The sequence below is a fragment of the Coenobita brevimanus genome, chromosome 103 (assembly GCF_032717465.1).
Source record: "Coenobita brevimanus isolate Jiangsu-jjx chromosome 103, ASM3271746v2, whole genome shotgun sequence".
Classification (NCBI taxonomy): Eukaryota; Metazoa; Arthropoda; class Malacostraca; order Decapoda; family Coenobitidae; genus Coenobita; species Coenobita brevimanus.
The window spans coordinates 5,294,446-5,310,401 of NC_137056.1; positions in this window are offsets into that span (position 1 = coordinate 5,294,446).

The window sequence follows — 15,956 nt, forward strand, 5'->3', positions numbered from 1 at the left end:
TCCGACTCTGGGCATAGGCTTCACAGCCTGCTATCAAGGCCCAGCAGTCCTCCTACATACCATACACCTCTCCATGTCACCACTTCGGCGCTAACACCCACCGTCCATATTGAATACATGCTAGGGCTGTTTCATACAGGACTGGTGTATTGGTATTAGCGGGGGTATTTTTACGACATGTCGGCGGGTCACCTGGTAGATCAGTAAAGCCTGATTTAATGAAATTCAAATCCTTAAACTGTTCCCTGCCCCAGTGAAGATTTGAACCCGGGTCCGTTAGGACTGCAGGCCACCTCTCTACCGATTGAGCCACCGCCGGCTGCCCAAATGTGTGTAGCCTCCCCTGTATTGAGGAGGGCCACCTCAGGCAGCCCTGACATCGCCTCCACCAAGTGTGTCCCATCCTGGTTGGCTGCATGAGGAGACTGGAGGGTGGGGTACTGGTAGCTGAAGTCCCCGTCAATCAGCACAGGTTTGTGCGCTGCCAGGGACAACAGTTCTCCAGCCTCAAGCCAGTGCTGTGGGAACTTCTACACATTGTACACCAGCATGTTGATGGCTGCAAGGTGTACTCTTACTGCCTGCACTTCCAACCCCACTCCACAGGCAACAGGGTTGGTCATCTGAGAACTGGGGGTGGCGGACCTCATCAGCACCATGCACCTCTGCCGCCCACCTCTCACATGAGGCAGTGGGTAGGCGTGGATGCCTGAGAGGTGAGAGGGCTTTCCTTCTGGTAAATGTCTCTTGCAGCAGGAGAATGTCCACCTCTGGTCACTGCAACTGCCTGGAGGAAGTGCTTCTTGGCCCTCAGCCCCTGGACATTCCACTACAGCACCTTTAGCTGAGAACAGCTGGAGGCCATTAATGCCTCTCGTTGATTATCAGCTCCATGCTGCCCGAGCTGCTGATGCTGTTTGTCCGTGAGCAACTGTTGCCTGGTTCCTCTGGCTCCCCCTCCTGCTGCAGGCCCCTGTTTTGGGACTTGCCAACCAGTGTGGAGATGGCGGTGCTCACCGCCATCTGCGTGGCTTGTGCCTGGCCTGGTGTGAGGCACAGTGTCTCTGTAATGGTCCTGACAAGGGATACCAGGGCCCCATGTAGATGCTGTGCTGTTAGCACAATCTGCACTGCTGTGATGGACTTATGCTGTGGTGGCCAGCTGCGGCATGCTGCTGGCCTGGCAGGATTCTTCTGTCTCATGCACTCCACTTGCTGTGGTGCCTTGGTGGCCACCTGCTGGCCACCTGGGTGTGGTGCCTCCTGGTGAGCGCTTAGGAGTGAGGCCTCCCTGGCAGCTTGCTGGCTGCCTAGGTGTGGGGCCTCCCTGGTGTGCGGAGCCACTCTTTTCACTGTCGCCCCTTGTGGCTCCACCCTGTTGCTCACCGCTTTCTTCTTCTTTCTCTTCCTTTTGTGCCCCTGCTTTGCCTGTGAAGGCTGCTGGTGCACTGGAGGAAAAGTGTGGGTGGTTGGAGGTACTCGCTGAGACCCTGGGACAGGGGAGCTTTCCCGTCCTTGCTGTGGGGTTGCCCTCTGCTGTGACTCTCACAAAAAGGCACCTGGAGGTGCTGGCACCCATTACTTCTTTTCCTTTGGCCTGGGAGTCATTGACTGGACCCTGCCTTGCCTCACAGGGCATTTCAGGTTCCAGGCATGGTACTGTTTGTGGCAGTTGGGGCATTTGGCCGTGGTCTCTTGCCCAGCCCTGTGCTTCTCTATGCACACATTGCACAGTGTGGCATCATGTGCCTGACTGCACATCCCACACTTTGCTGCATAGGTGCACTGGGCCTTGATGTGGCCTGATCCTTGTTGTGGTGGTGGCGGTGGGAGGCTCCGGATATTTCTGCCGAGCCTCCTCCTATGCCTCATTTTTGTGGTTCCACGGAACGGAGGGGGAGCAATGCTGGCCACATGCCTCTTGACAGGAGGTGGGGGATCGAGAGCATAGGGGTTCCAGATCTCCAACACTCTGTACCCTCCTGCGGGAGCTGGCTTGCTGCGAGAGAGGGCTGGAGGCCTCTGTTTAGACAAGGCTGCCTCCTTTGTCCCCCTGCTCTGTAACGAGCCCTCACCTCTTCTGGTACCGGTGACTTTGTTTGCGATGGGGGCGGAGGGACTTCCAGCCGCGGCATGCGCCTGCTCCCTGTGTCCTTCTTGGGCAGACCCTCGTATTCCCGCGATTCGGTGGTAGTTTCTCCAGGTGTGCGTATTCTCTGCGGCAGCCATTATAGCCAGAACTGCGGTAGATCTTTTGGCCTGTAGGGTTGGAGTCCCTGGTGTTTTAGTTGCATTTGTCCCTTTAAACCCAACAGTCAGAGAGTGAACACCTCCAGTTAGAGCTACGAATAAGTTTACAGCAAAAACTAAAACATTACGTTCAAAATACTGTGCGCTATCTTATCAACACACCAATTTATTTATCTGGCAATACACTGAGTTACCATTTAATTATGCTACAAGCAAGTAGGCTAGTCCTGATTTGGATTATAATTTTTTTTCTAATTTGAAGACACGAGTGGATTCTATTTTTCTTGCATCGTGAGATGCCAGGCATATGAGAGCGATATAGTTTACTGTATTGTATTCTTGGGGAAGACTTGAAATAAACACTCGCCACGCTCACACAGGCAACTTCAGCGCTCATCTTCGCAGGATGTAACTCCATCCTTGCCCTAGTTTCATTAACAACCATCATCCCAGTTGGTCATGCCCACTCTTACCTCCATGGTACCATTTTTCCACTCCCTTGGATATCAGGTGAATAATCCACCACAGGTCCAAAGGCCTACCTGAAGGAGACCACAGCACTGAGCCTCAGCGCCATATTACGTCATCCCCAACTTTGCTTCCCCCCCCTCAAAAAAAAAGAAAAAGAAAAAGAAATCATAATGTTAGGCATGTGATCATGCGTCAAAAAAGTATGGACGATTCAAAAGAAGAGGCGTAACATAAAATAGTGATAGATGGAGTGAAATATGTAGAGATACTTACGACTAAGAGTTCATCCTTTTTTCACTCGTGTGTCTTTGTGTACAAGTTATCTTAGGAAAAAAAAAACGGATTTAAATGAAATCTCTTGGATGACCTAGGTGGGCGCAGTGGATTTCGAGGTGGATGAGGATCCAGATGAAGGAATGATTCATAATTTCCATTGGCGTTGGAGGATGTATGCATGTATGCCGTAAAAGTATTCGTCAGGTAGGAATGGAATTACAGCAGTAAATCACTAATTCTACTTGACTTGGCTTATTTGTTTATTTATTTATTTATTTGTTATACAGTTTATGGGATACAGGTGAAATACCTGAGCGGCGGAGTGAGCCAGACACCACAACCCCAGGAGGAGGGTACAGAGAGGTGACCCCCACCCCACAAGGAGACAACGGAGAGGCTTTTTCACCTCACGAGTCATCCAGGGGGGAACGACATATCTCCCCCGTGACCCGACGCCCCTCTTCCTCGCAGCCAGGCCACCAGGCAGTACGCAGTTTGAGTGCACTACACTCCGGCGGAGGAAGCACTCACCAGAAACGGAGTGGGACTTACAACCCTCAAGTCCCAAGCAAGCCCTCGGATGCCGTGTCCACCGGATCGGCCTTCACAAGAGGAGAGGACTCCACTGGAGCCTCCAGTCTTGCTTTACCCCAGGGGAGCAGCGGCACTGTAGCATCCACCGGATCTACTGTGGGTGGAGTGACCACTGGTTCTCCATTCTCTGGCACCTACCTTTGGGAGCCAGCACATCGGCGCATCTCACAGTCGACCTTTGCTGGATCTCCCCAGGAGGGAGTTGGGCCCAGGGGTAGACTCCACTGGAGCTACCTATGCAGGAGAGACCGCTGGTTATCTCCCAAGCTGCCCCAGCCACGGCAGCAGGAGGACAGACTCCACTGGAGCTGCGGCCTTAGCCAGGAGAGCCCACCGAGCCTCCCCCTTCCGTCGTCCCCAGGACAGATGCCCCAGTCACAACGGCAGAAAGACAGACTCCACCGGAGCTGCGGCAGTAGCCAGGAGAGCCCAGCAGGCCTCCCCTTCTCACTGTTGTCAGGTTCAGTGGCACCTGAAGGAGAGTACCCAGGATCTACTTCCACCTCTGTCCCAGGTAGGAACTCAGGCAGTGCCCACCAGGTCTGTCTGGCCGAAGGAGCACCCACTGGGTCTCCCTCTTGCGCCCTGGTCCGGAGTTCTGGCAGGGACCGTCAGGCCCCCCAAGCTGGAGAACAGACCACTGGTCGCTCCCCCTCCGCAACCTCCGGAGTTCCTACTGAGGGTGACACCCCTTGCTCAGCCAGCCCTTCCCGTGGTGGAGTGAGGCGCCCCTCTTCCCCGGAGTGTGGGAACTGCTCCCCTGCAGATACCCCGCCAGAGACCAGCCAGGGCAAGACGATCCTGAGGCCAGGTGTCCAGTCGGTGCAGCTCCACCCTCACCACCCACGGGCACTGCTGGACTCCCCCAGAGAGAGCAGCCACGGACCACCTCTGATGGCCTCCTCCCCCAGGCGAGGCCGCGGTTCCCGGAGCAGAAAGAACACCTCCATCACCACCATAGCCGCTGGACCCCTCCCAGTGTAGGTGGGCGCAGCCAGTCCATGATGGCTGCCCCTGCTGGACGGGACCGCAGCCCCGCGAGGGCGCTGCCCGACTCGCAGCTGACCCTCGGCCTGGGCGTAGCCAGGTCCGCCCCCAGGGCTCCGACCATGATGAAGGGCCAGTGCCATGCTGTGCACCTCCTGGCCCTATTCGGCTCCAGCCCCGAGGGCCCCACTTCACCCAGGACCCTTATAGAAAGAGGGCCGCCCACCACCCCACCCATCAGCTCCCATAGGACCCATGGCGATACCAACGATGACCTAAACCAAGAATATACTCCTGACGGCCCACCCCCGATGCCCGGCTGCCACCTGCGGCTACCAGTATAGGGACCTCCTCCCTGGCGTGCCCTAGCACCCCTCTCTACCTGTACCCGTGAGTAGAAAGACTCTGAGGTTATTGTTTTGTCCCCTGGTAACGTAAAGATACGATCCCCAATGAAACTGACCACCCCCCAGTGTCCCCAGCGCTATCCCCCCTCTCCCCCCTTACTGAACAAGTGAACTTGTTACCCCAGGGGAAACCCATGTTAACTACTCATATTTGTACGAGGCGAGAGGCCCCAGGCCGTTCCCCGGTGTGACTCCCCCCCCACCAGCGCAATACACAACGAACTCCCTCCAAGTATCAGTGCCGTGCCCCTGCCCCCGTAATTGTCGTATCCCCCCTCCCCCGATTAGTCTGATTCCGTACGCACCAAGTGCATACACTCAGGGTTTACTCACTGTAACTGGCCTAAGTCGAGATACCATGTAACAATAGTCCCCTCCATCCCTGTCATGCGAGTAGGTAATAAGTGGTATATTCTTCCATTCCCTGTCATGTGGGCGTAACATAAGGTAGCTGGGATATCGTCCTACGTGGATGTGTATAACTGGCATAAGGTGCCGTCTATGTCACACGAATTAGTATTGGAATGAGAATATACTTCCGTCCATGTCACGCGCTGTGTATACTGAAATAGACTGTACTGGGAGTGTCATACTTACAGGAACAGGACACGGCTGCGTTTCAACAGCTGGAGCGTCACGGAACGTGACGGCGCTTTCGAGAGCGAAAGTGTGGGGGGTGAAAGGGGGGTTGTCGCGGCCTCCGTCGCGGTCGGAACTTTGATGAGGTGGGTCTCTCTGGCAACATCTGACAGCTGTAAATGGTTTAGATCACAGTCGTGTAAAGGATAACAGCACTCTCAAAGCCAGGGTATTATTCTGTGTAATTTGGGAGAGTGAACGGATTTTGAATACTAACATGTCATAAATGAAAAGATTTGGTAAAATACCCTCTTCATATCAATTAAGTATTGGTTTTCGGCTTAATGAAAGTAAAGGCTATGCGGATCTAAAGCGTACAGACTGAGGGTTTGTGTTCATTCCACAGAGTTATACATATAGAGCGCGCGTCCCTGTGTTGTGGTATGGGCGATAAGTGAAGCCAGCGGGCCCGGCACGGCGGCCATCTTAGGATGCCCACTCTACCGAGTCCCGACCTTCCCGTACAGCTCATCATAATTCACAAATACTAACCTTTCCCGAGTGTTTTTTTGCATTATATCCTGATGTAAATAGATAGAGCAGTTATCAATATAATTACTTTAGCTATTTTAAGCCTTTTCTCCATTACTATTGCGCTCTGAATGAAGTGAGAAGAAAAGTTATTCCCGGTCCCCTTACCTTGTCTCTACGCACCATTTTACTTTGGATACACAAAAATCAACGATTAGAAGCGAACATATACCAATTTATTAATAGCATTACATTAATTGAGTGGATGGTGAGTGCCCTCACTTACTGGTTCTTAAATAATACTAACTTAGTGTTTTCCTAACATAGCAGCCTCTTACTTTAGCAGTGGTTGCTTTTGCAAGATGATGCAAACGTATCTTGCAATATGCAAGCACCACTGCTTTAATAAGAGAAAAAATGTGATTATTATCAGGTGAACATTCAAACATATGGGAATTATGTGTTTTAAATGCAGTGCTACCAGTCTCTTTCAATACAGAATATGCAACTAGAGAGGAAATTCTGGGAATGTTACGTAGCTCTTTGTCATGACTTTTCAACATTTTCTGAAATATTTTCTCTGTGGATCTACAGACAGACACAGCACTCATAGATGGCTTTATCAAGCCGCCTTTGTCCTTAACCAGTATCAACGCACAACTTTTATCATTGTTCTTAATTTCTGTTGCTGTAAGTGCAGACAAGCAGTCTGGACATGAAATATTTCTCTTTACCATTTTAACTGCATATCCGGCAATGTAACCTACTGCAGCTTCCTTATAATCTGACACATCTGTAAAGTTTGGACAGTCTACATAATCATGAGCTTCTTGGGCAGGACTACGAGGAATGATATCATATCTTCTTGCCATCATAATATCTTCAGTTTTATCCTCTAAAGCTTTCTTCATGACACTGCTAGATGTTGCAGATGTGAGCACTTCAGTGAGGTCTTGTGCAGAGACATTCCCGTTTGACGTTTTTATTTCATGCCTCAGAAGGAGTCTCTTGTATGCTGCCATGAGGTTTAACGCAGAAGGGTTATTTCGAAAGCCACCAGATGCTCGAATTACACAGAGAAAGAGTTCTAAGTGATCCTGTGACAGCTTGTAAGTTAGAAAGTACTGGAGTGGCTTATTTACACCTACAAACTGTTTATAAAGTGCCTGAACACTCTCAATGGCAGCCAAAAAACCAATGAAAGGTGTCTTTCTTGAAGTTTTGACCATGAGGATGTCATCAGAATTAGTGATAGTCATTAGATAAGCAAATGCTTGATCTAAGAATGACATTGAAACTACTTCTGTCTCAGGTTGAAGTGCTGCTTTCATTCCTCTAGCAAATTTGTTTCTCGAGTTCAGTACATCAAAAAGTTTATCAGCCATTTGCAGAAATTTAACTGTACCCTGACAATCCTTAAACTGTGGGAGATGTAATGAATCCCGACAGAAGATTAATGCATCAGCTACACTAGAACTCAGTGTTTGCGCAGCAAGTTTTACTTTCATCTTTTGAGTGTGCCATGAAAGATGGATATCCCTGAGTTTATTTCCTAAATGAAGGCCCTCATCTTCTTGAAGTTGATGCAGTGCTTGAATATATTTCCATTCTATTTTATTTCCTGATCCATCTTTCATGCACCCACAAACAGCAAAAGTGTTGCGCAAAAGCTTGAGCATATGACAAACGTCAAGCAGCACATAAACTCTTTCTTGAGGTAATGAAGGATGTGGAAAACTTGGGTCTAAATTCTCTGGGTTCATGGAGGCTCCTAGTTCTTTTAACATGGTCATGTGACTGGATGGCCCATCACATGTCAAAGAAATAACCTTCACCCCTACATCTGTTAGCATGTGAATACATTGACGAATGAGGTTTGCTCGCTCAGATCCAGCCAGCCCGTGAATTAAAAAGTAGCCAACAGGGAGTTTCCATGAACCATTTACACATACAACCATGAAAACAAGTGCTTCAGTAGCCACAGGAGAGGAATCATCGGTGATGCCAGTGCCCATATCTACATAGCCAACCATTTGTTCTCCATTCCACTCAACATGTTTTTTGATTGACATCTCATCAATGGTTAGTGCACACAGAATTTCTTCTCCTTTTAATTTTGCAGCTTGCACTTTACGATGTAATGAAGCGAATGCTTCTTTAGTAAAGCCTACTGCCCCATCTACTCTTCCATACCATTTTCTTAAAGTACTAGGGTGAAGAAGACTAAGGCCAAAGGAATCTCTTACATAATCATTTGCCTTAGAAGAATAAAACTGCAATGTGAGAGCAAATGACTTCAGAACTGGGTGGTAGGCTTCGCTATGTGTGTTTTCTGTCTTTAGTTTTCTCTGCAGCATTTCGAGAGGCACACCTGAGAGTGAAGATTCAAGTAGATTTTCACAGGTTTCAGATATCATACTATTCTCTTTAAGGTTTTTCACAACATCCATTAATGTAACTAATTTTCTCTTTTGTCGTCGACATTTTTGTTGGACAGTTTTTACCTTCTTCTTAGTTGTTTGTACTTCTTGCACTATTATATCAAGCCTTCGTTTCAGTTGGTGAGGGCTTGGAACATGATAAGTGTGATCTTTAGCAACATTTCTTTTAGCTGTGTTAGTTGTGAAGTTGTCTCTTGACTCGCTTTTATAGTCTGCCTCTGTTGCATTTTCCTTGTTTGCTGGTGGTAGTAAAGAGGACTGTAGATTCTCAAATGTGGTGTTAGGAGCTCCATGGAGAGTTCTCTTAGCAGGAGGTTTCCGTAACTTGGTTTTCTGCAAAATAAAAGTGAACATATAGGAGAAGTTCAAGATTTACATATAATCATGACGTTAAATTGTTGAAATAAGCAAGCAGATATTACTCCCTCCTCTCTCTCTCTCTCTCTCTCTCTCAAATGAATATTCTTTATTTATCACGGATATGTATGAAAATAACAGCCCGATTGATGATTGTGAATGTTTTTGTTCAAAATAAAAAAGTATATGCATCTCAGAATTTATCTATAAGTAAAAAAAAACTCAATAAGTAATATATTCTTTTTTACATACTTATTCACTATAGGTTGTACTAAGTATTAATACTGGCAATTGTAAAATAACTTACTTTCTGTAAGTGGTCAGGAAAGTCAAAAATAGTAGGAATGCTGCCTACTCTTAGACGAGTAGTTTGGCCGGTCCTATCAAAACAAGTCTCGTCAAAGTGCTCTCCACAGATGACTGATGCAGAAGTCGGCTTGAAGTTGACTCTTCGAAGTGCGTGCACCCATGCTCTGCGGCTCTCGGGATCATTTGGGAACCTGTACAGAGTTGAATGTTATTATACACACACACACACACACACACACACACACACAAGTGTATCTTAATAGTTAGGCTATTAGAAAATCAATAATTTTCTCAGTGACGCAACCTCTCTTGTACAGTCAGCAACAAAAGTCCTGTCACCTCTCCTGCTACTCTCTCCATGAGGTTTTGATAATCAGCCTTATGGATCTGCAGTAAATGACACTGATCATTTTATTTGGCCAGAGATCAGTGCCATCAACTTCATTTGCTCCGGATTCAACAGACTTATCATCCAAATTCATGAAGAGAAAAGCAGGAGAGGTGATAGAACTTTTGTTTTTTTGCTGAATGTACCTGATTACACTATAACTAACTATAGGCTACATGGCAGTATTACAGTATCGATTTATATTGATCAAATCACGTAGATAATAATGAAACACATCAGCCTACTTGTGAAAAGATTTGCCTTCCTCCTCCCCTCGCCCCTTGTCGGAGCGACTACGGCACTTCCAGGCTGCGCAGTGAGACATTTGGCGATGATCTGAAAATAACATATATAATCGTAAGTGATTTTGAAGATATTGCCATAAATTTCGCATTTCTCTAGATCACGTGATCACAGAATTCACACACTAATTGACTATCATCAGTATTAAAGAGACAAAAAGTAGATACAGTAAAGGACAAGAAATTATCAACTTTGTTTACCTTTCGTTACTTCTTATCTCCCTCATAAATGGCATCCTATGTGTCATTTACAACAGTCATTGAATAATATATAGCTCACCGACACATTTAATACGGAAATGCTTATCAATGTAGCACAGTAAAATAAAACTATATGAGAAAATTCACAGAGAAGCGAGAACATCTTACCTGTTTTGAATTGAGCGTGAGACTGGGCATCCCAATATGGCCGCTGAGCCACTTCCGGTTGCGTCACTTTCAAGCCAGGGTGGCGCACTCTATATGTATAACTCTGTGGTTCATTCCCGCAAAAATCATACTTCCATGAAGTACCTCCTCACCTCTGCACAATGATCATATCTTCCAAAGTCATCTTGTTCCACTGTAGTCTTGCACTGCTGGGTTCATTTCGTCATCAAAATCGAAGGAAATTACAAAAGGAAGCAGCTGTGGCGAAGGCAGGATTTGTTATGGTTCTTCATTACGGCTTAAATATTTCCAAAGTATTTCGGCAATATGCATCTACAATTATATTTTGCTGGCAAATATTCATGTAACATTAATACTATTGTTAGTAATGATCAAATATACATAATTGCTAAGTATTCTGAAAGAAGGATATCTACTGTAGTGTAAGAGCGAATTCGCGCTCCAAGTATTTGGTGGTTTCACTGCTACCCCTACTACCCCCGGACCGCTCTGGGGCGCTAAGACCTGTTGAAACGCAGCCCCTGGTATATTGTATGAGAAATATGTGTATTGCTGTGTGGGATTATTCTGTATAAGTAGAGACATATCTCTGTGTGTGTTGGTCAAAACTCTATACGAAGTAGGTGGAGATATTTAATGTAAGGTATAGTCTTCTGTGCCATATTAATATTCTGTATCATTTAGGTTTGGTCACGGACTGTAGTGTGTAATTTGTTATTGTTAATATGTACGTGTGCCTTTGACCAGTTGTGTTTGGACTTCCCTCCCTTGTTTGTGTACTCTGACTCGGTCGAGAACAAAGAACCCAAGGCTGCACCGTACCTGGACCTGAGAAGTCTGAGTCCAGACTACGCTGCATAACAACAGGAATTCGATCTACCTCATCAGTATTGCTCGAGTGACTCCACTAGTTGAAGTGAGTTAATGTTGATGACTGCATACAGGGTGATAAGAATTTTGAAGGCTTGGTTGATGAGTGAAGGAGGGTGCGGCCCCTTTTCGTTTGGCACTCTCGTGACAGTTGTTTTTTTTTTCCTCATTATCGGTGCAGCACATTTTCGTTAGGCATTCCTATGATAGTTCTGTTTTCTTATTATCTGAAATGCCCACCCCATGGAGGAGCCACGGAAGGAGTGGCGCAACACCTACCCCATGTGGGAGCCCCGGGGAGGCACGCAGAGCGCATAGAGGGCCCGGGCCAGACGGTCGTATGTCTCTCGCGACTATGCGCCCCTCTTCCTCTCAAGCAGACCCAACGAGAGGTACGCAGTGCTGGTGCATTACCCTCTGACCAGGACAGCACTCGCCTGACTCGCGATGGGACTTGTTCTAATACAGTTCTAAGTAGGCCCTCGGTAGCAGAGTCCACCGGACCTGCCTCCAATAGTGGAAGAGTGACCACCGCTCCTCGAAGCCCTACTTTTCCCCAGGGGAGCAGTAGCACAGTAATGTCCACTGGATCTACTGTAGAAGAAGCGTCCACCGGATCTCCTTGCTCTGCCACCCACCTTCGGAAGCAGGTGTCTTGGACAGTCAGTCAGACGACCTTCACCTGCAGTCCCAAGGAGGGAGGCGGGCCCTTGGTAGAGTCCATCGGACCTGCCACCGGGGGAGAGACCACCGGTCGTCCCCCAGCTGCACTTTTCCCCCGGCAGCAGGAGGGTGGTAGAGTCCATCGGACCTGCCGTGGAAGCCAGAAAGTCCGGACTTTCTCCTCCTGCTGTCCCCAGGACGAGTGGTCCTCCAACAGTGTCCATTGGACCTGTGGGACTGAAGGAGTGTCCCCCGGACCTCCTTCGTCCACTACCCCAGGAGGGAGCCTGGGTAGCGTCCACCGGACCTGCCAGGCGGAAGGAGTGTCCCCCTGACCTTCTTCCTCTGCCTCAGAGTGGAGTTCTGGTAGGGTCTGTTGAGTTCCAGTAGGGTCCGTTGGACCTGCCAGTCTGAGGGACAGACCACCGGTCGTCCCTCCTCCACTACCCTGGAGGCTTCCTACGAGGGTACAGTCTCTGGCTCAGCCCACCCCTCCAGAGGGCAAGCGAGACACCCCTCCTGCTCCCCCTCCTCTACAAAGGGCAGAGACTGCTCCCCAACAGGACCCCTGTCGGAGAGTACCTCAAGTGGACCTGTTGTGAGCCTGGGTGTCCTGTCCCTGCAGCCCAGCCCCCCACGTCTCCAGCAGCTGACGGACTCCCCAAGGACAAGTGGCCGCAGACAACCCCTGAGAGCCTTCCCCTCCTGGCAAGACCGCAGCCCTCGGACCTCGAGGGGCGCCCTGCGGCTAACCCCAGGCCCGGACCAGCCCGGACCCTCCTCCAGGACGCCCACCACGGTCAAGGGCAGGCGCCGTGCAGTGTGCCTCTTAGCCCTGTTCGGCCGCAGTCCAAAGGACCACACTCCTAGGGCCCCTGCCAAAAAAGGGCAGCCCACCACACCGCCCTCCAGCTTACACTGGACTCCTGAATACGCTGCCCGAGACTGGTGCTCCTATCGGGAGCCCACCCCTGACGGCCCTCCTACCAAACCAGGCCGCCACCTGTACCTACCTGCGACATAGCCTCTGTGTGCCTCAGGGCCCCACCAGTGGTGTTATCGACTCTGTGCAACGCTTGTGTCCCTCCCATCGTGCTATAGAACCTGAGCGAACTCCATTCTCCCCGTCCAGAGTGTCGTGCCCCTGTGTAATACCTGTGACCCCTTTACATCATTGACTCTGTGTGTTATATACTATGCGTATTGTGCCCCACACCCCTGTGTAATGCTTGTGCCCAATTGTAATGACACGACCACTGTGTAGCACTTATGACCCCTTTACATCATTGTCCCTGTGTGTTACCTACTACGTGTAATATTGTGCCCTACACCCCTGTTCCCCAACTGTAATGTCAGGACCCCTGTGAAATACTTGTGATCATTTATAGTGTTGTGAGATACACCATACTTATGCCCATATATAGTGTTGCCTCATGTACTAATAGTGTAAAGTCCACTTTATTTGTCTGTAAGGTAATATACGTGTAAGACTTGCTAGCTCGTGTTTGAGCCCTATCCCTTGTTTGCATGCTCTAGCCCGGTCCTGAACAAAAGAACCCAAGTCCATGCCTGTATCCGAGTTCAAGGAGGTGGACCCAGAATACGCTGCATAACATTATCCTTACTCTTGATCCTATCCACCCCATGTTTAAGAGTAGGAGAAAGGTTATTTTAATTATCATATGCCACATCCACTGCCCTTTCTGTGCAGGAGAAACGGAGGTGAGCTGGCTGAAGACTCTGTGGTGATCAAGACCAAACGCTTCCTCAACGACCTATATGGGGAAGAGGGCTCACGTATGTAGTTTATCTTCCTTTATTGGTCTTTAAAATGTTATACTCTTCACTTTTGCTTGGCCTAGATTTTATCTATCTGGAAAGCTGAACTGTAATGAGGCTACAGGGTTAGCTATAACTTTCACTGAACCTTCACTGTAAGGTCCTTCCTAGCTTAAGTGAAATCGTTTAGTGGTAGTCAGAATAAAGTAAGAACTACTCATCAGAAGGGTTAATAAGAGAATATGATGCTAGTCAGGACGTGCTAAGGAAAGGCTAAAAAACTGCCGTATTTATACTTGCTCCGCCACTGAGCTATGGGACAATAAGCAGCAAAAGAACGATCATTTTTGCCAGGCAAAGGTGAATGCCCTATAATAGTGGTGGAGGTGGAACTATGTGGCATTCAGTGATTTTGTAGCAGCCATTTTCTCTGATCTGGGTAAATTAATCAAAAGATAACTAGAATGAAATGAAAAAGATACCCCCAGAATAAATGAGTTAACCCCTAAAAGACGGGCAGCGGAATGTTTTGATATATATGCTCAGGACGAGCATAATCAGCGGATACGATATTGTGGGGGGTGGAAGAGGTGGTGGGGGAGTTGTGGGATGGTGCGCGGGGGGTGGGCATGGGCTGGGTGTTTTGGGGAGGTGGGGGATGGGTGTGGAAAGTAGGGTGGGAGTGGGGGATAATGGGTAGGGGGTTGGAAGTTGGGGGTGGGGAGGGGGTGGGGTGGTGGGTAGAAGGGTGGGGAGGTAGCTAGGGTTGGGGAAGGCGGTGGGGGTTGGAAGGGTGGGGTGGTATGGGGTGTGGGGGAGTAGGAGGGGGGCTAGTGGGTAGGGGGTGGTGGGGTAGATGGTGGGGGGTAGGAGGTGGGATATAAGCAGTGGGGGTGGCAGGGGGGATTGTGGGGGAGGTTGGGGTGAGTGGTGGGGACGTGGGTGGTGGATGGTGGGGGATTAGGAGTGGGGAGGTTGGGGGTGGTGGGAGGGTGTGGGTTAGGGGTGGTAGGGGGCAGTGGGGAGGATTGGGGGGGCTTTGGAGGGAGTTGGGGGTCTGTTGGGGTTTGGGGGTGGGAGGGTGGGGTTGGTGGGGGGACAGGGTTGGGAGGGTGAGGGGGTGGGGTTGTATGGGGGTGGGACAGCATATACAGACACCCGTCTTTTTGGCCCTATACCCTTGGACAGCATATGCAGACACGTGTCTTTTAGGGGTTAATAACTCTTATAACTACTACGCGTTTTCATGTAAACTGTTATTTCACCATCGCTCATGCATTGGCCCATCTAGGGAAGCATGTTAAAATTAAAGAGTGCGTTATGTCCAGTCCTGTACTAGAGGCTAGTAGTCTAGACGACAGGCTTAGGAATACTGTAATATGTCTTCAAGTCCTTGTTGTTCAGTGGGCTTTAGTTGTTCTGTAGCTGACTGGAGATTTCATAACTTTTCCTCTGCAATTTAATCCATATAATATACCTTAATAATGCCCTTGTATGTTTTGGATACCAATTATCAATACTAAGCAGAGATAAGCTATATAATCCAAGAGATAATAAAGCGTAAGATGGAAAATGTACCGCAAACATAGTAATGGTTTCCTAACTTGTCACTGGAATACGGCTCATTATCTTCACAAACCCTCAGGTGTGCGCTGGCCTATCTGGGTTGGAGGGAAAAAGTCGGAGGATGGTGAGTGGCACTGGAGGTCAGGATCAGAGGTTCTCGATTTCTTGTGGGCAACGGAGCAGCCTCGTTACTACCCATCGGCCCTGGCACCTTATGGCACATGTATGATTCTAGATGGCTACCAGCGATTCTATGGATCTAGTCTACCGTGTCATTTGAAGCGACGCTTTGTGTGTCAGCGTCGGGAGTAGTGATTCTTATTCTTGCAAGAATAGTAGTAGTACTGTACAATGATAACTTGTAAATATAAAAAACAGTTTATATATATATATATATATATATATATATATATAAACAGTATACACTTCATGTAACCAAATCATGAAATGTCATGTTTTCCTTCCAAGGAAGTTATCAATAGTCTAACAATAAAAAATAAAAAAAATCATCCCACCTTTTGCATTCGGGTTGAGGTATTTTAATTAAGGATGGTAATGTTTAAAACTTTTTATAATTTCTGTTTGTTATTAGTGAGCGACAAGGCTTAATAATCACCATGCAAGATATTAGATTTACGTAAAGAACATTAATCATAAACATTTTTGGCCACTAGCATAGACAACTCCAAGTTTGTGGGTTAACTTCATTGAGGTATATTTTTTCTTAGTGCTGGCTATGTAGTACCTTGCTCTGTAATTTAGTTCTAATCAAATATTATGGCCTACAGAAACCATG